A 2,955-nucleotide genomic window follows, 5' to 3' on the forward strand; every position below is an offset into this window, starting at 1 on the left:
CAGTTAACTTCTTCTACATATAAACGTCAATTCTCACGTGGAGACTATTTTGAATGTTCCCCATAAACCTTAAAGTAATTTTGATACCTAATCCATTGTTATTATTATTTAAAATTGTATCATTATAGTTTAAAAAAAAATTGTATCATTATAAAAATTGCACCAATATATATTTAAAAAACTAACCTTGAATGTAGGATTTTGTTTTGTCCAAAAGCAAGTAGGCCTTTGACCCATTAAAAGCCAAGTTCTCAAATTCTACCCATCCACCCAATTTTCATAGATAGAACTAATAATAATAATCTATCTTTTTCTCCGTATAAACATATAATTATAGAGTAAATTTCATCAATAGTGTATAACATTTGCCTTATTTCACACTTTAGTATACAACTTTCAATTTATCTCACTAATATGTACGATTTTATAGGTGACCTCTCACTATGGTGTACAGCATGTAAAAATGACTGATTAACGTTCAGTCAACGCGCCACCTCAGTTTTGACCAATCAAAAGTCAAAAAATTCAACCACCTAAAATAAAATTACTTCTATAACCCTATCTCTCCATCTATTCATCTTCTTCCCTCTATTTCTTTCTCTCTCTCTCTCTTCAAATTTCTTTCTCTCTAACCCCTCTCTCTAACCTCTTTCTCTCTCTTCAATCAAACTCTTATCAATTCTATAGAAAACAAAAAAAAAAATCATTATAATTCTCAAAATAAAAAAAAATGATCAAGAATATAATTGAAATTGTTTCTATTGAAATGGCGAAACTAGGCTGTTAGGTCTCGAATTGAAACTTCCCAAACCTTCACCACCATGTGATTCGCGTTATCCTCTCTCTCCCATACTAAAATTGAACGATCACAGACATCGTGTGCCCTTTTTCATCATATGATTTTGCCCATACTTGAATTTTGCTATCTGTTGAGTCGGTGTACACTGTTCCGTCGGCGGAGACAACAACATCGTTGATCGCATCATCATATGCTTTAATGGACTCTAAACATCGAAGTTCAAACGCTCTCCATGAAACGGAATAGATCAAGCCATTATATGTGGGTTCTTTCTAGTTCATACAGAATTATCAGTAATTTCTCCCTAAATACAATAAGTGTGTAAATGATTTTTGCTTTGCTTTTTGGAACTTCAAGAATGATTCTCTCTACATTTCATCGTTGATGATCAAGTTCCAATGTAGCAAGTGATGGGGCTTTTATAGTGACACTTCAAGGCTTTGGTTATTTCAAATTTCAAAATAACCGTTAGAGGGAAACAGCTCCCATGTCCCTTTCATTCTCAGAGCCCAGTGTCTTCAGCCAATTATATTCCTTCTCTTTTCCGTTATTTTGTCTGATGTGCCATGCTTCAGATCGTGGTCAGAGCCAAACTGTTTGTCTAACCAAATCAGGCAAAGATTCCAAGTTGACCAGGGGACAGCCTGTCTGGTGCTTGTGTTTCTTTCTTGATGCATTATCAGTTGCACAGAGTCAACGTCTAAGCTTGTCTCACGTGCTTTGATCTTTTATCTTCCAAATCAGTCTTCTCCTTGGGCATGACTTTGAGCTTCTGGATCCTTCTTGCTGTTGGGCTGAAGTTGATCTATGGGCATTTGATCCATCTTTTAGGGCCTTTGATTATTTCTTTTAATCTTATACTTAATTCATCAAAACACTTAACAAACACATTAGTCCAAATAAATCAACATTTAATTTTAATGTGTTATTAATTATGGAAATACTAATTTCTTTTAATATTTTTGTCATAATCAAAATTAATATGGAAATGTGTTTCAACATTATGTTCCTAGGCTGAACTCCCATCTCATGGAGCTCCAAGAAGCAAAAATCCCTAGCTCGCTCCTCCATCAAGGCCAAGTATAGAGCAGTTGCAGCAACCACCGCAGAATTGATGTGGTTCAGGAACTTGATAATCGAAGTGAATGTTCTTGTATCTCAAGTTCTAGTCATTCATTGTGACAACTTAAGCGCCACTCACTTAGTTTGTTAAGCAATTCTATCTTTGTATCAAGTCTACCTACAGCCAACCTTAGCCACCCTTTGTACTATTTATATGTTTACAAACACTTAATGAAATATACAACTTTCATCTTCTCATTAACCTCCAAACTCCAAAAGAGTTTATAGATTATATCCCCAAATGAAAACCCTTTAATCCAATTGGCTTCACCAACTCTCAATTCTCTCCTTCAATTCTCTTATTCCATTTGCCATCACTTTCACGAGAAAATGAAAGATTCCTTCACACTTCCCACACAAAATCCTTGTACATACTTAACCCCTGGAGATTATCTCCCATGAGAGGTGGATCCCCAAGCTCTAATCCAATCATTTACGGTGGTTGGGTCGATGATGGTGATTTGGTTAGTTCTGGTGAGTATGTCTTTGTGTTTCTGTTGTGTATTTTCTGCGCTTTTGCAATTAATTTCTAGAGTTAGGGTTCCAACAATTATTGTGTTTCCTGCTTCTGTTTTGATCTTTGCTGATGGGTTTTCATTTGGGTAGTTTGAGTGGATTGTAGAGTTTAATGGTTTTGATGAAAAAGTTAATGATTTGAAGAATGATATACAAAGAGCTATTGATACTAAAGAGATTGAATTGGTTGATTTGGAAGGTTATGTTAGTGTTATTGAATCAATTCAGTCTTGGGTTTCAAATTCTAGAAATGTTAGTATAGGAAACTCTAGCAATGTAGTTGCCGAAAGCCCGAAATCATCCAATAGGAAAAAGAAAGAGATTGGAGAAGTAGGGTTTGGAGAGAAAAATGGTTGAATCCAAGTCAAATAAAGTGAAGGATAATGATCAAAGCCAAGAAAATAGCTCAACTCAAGATATGAAAGACATAATTCCTAATGTTGTTGAGAATGAAAAAGAAAAAGGTCTAAGAAATAAGTCTACTTTAAATTGGGATAGTGAACGAAGAATTAGAGTAA

This window comes from Euphorbia lathyris, chromosome 2, assembly GCF_963576675.1.
Source record: "Euphorbia lathyris chromosome 2, ddEupLath1.1, whole genome shotgun sequence".
Classification (NCBI taxonomy): Eukaryota; Viridiplantae; Streptophyta; class Magnoliopsida; order Malpighiales; family Euphorbiaceae; genus Euphorbia; species Euphorbia lathyris.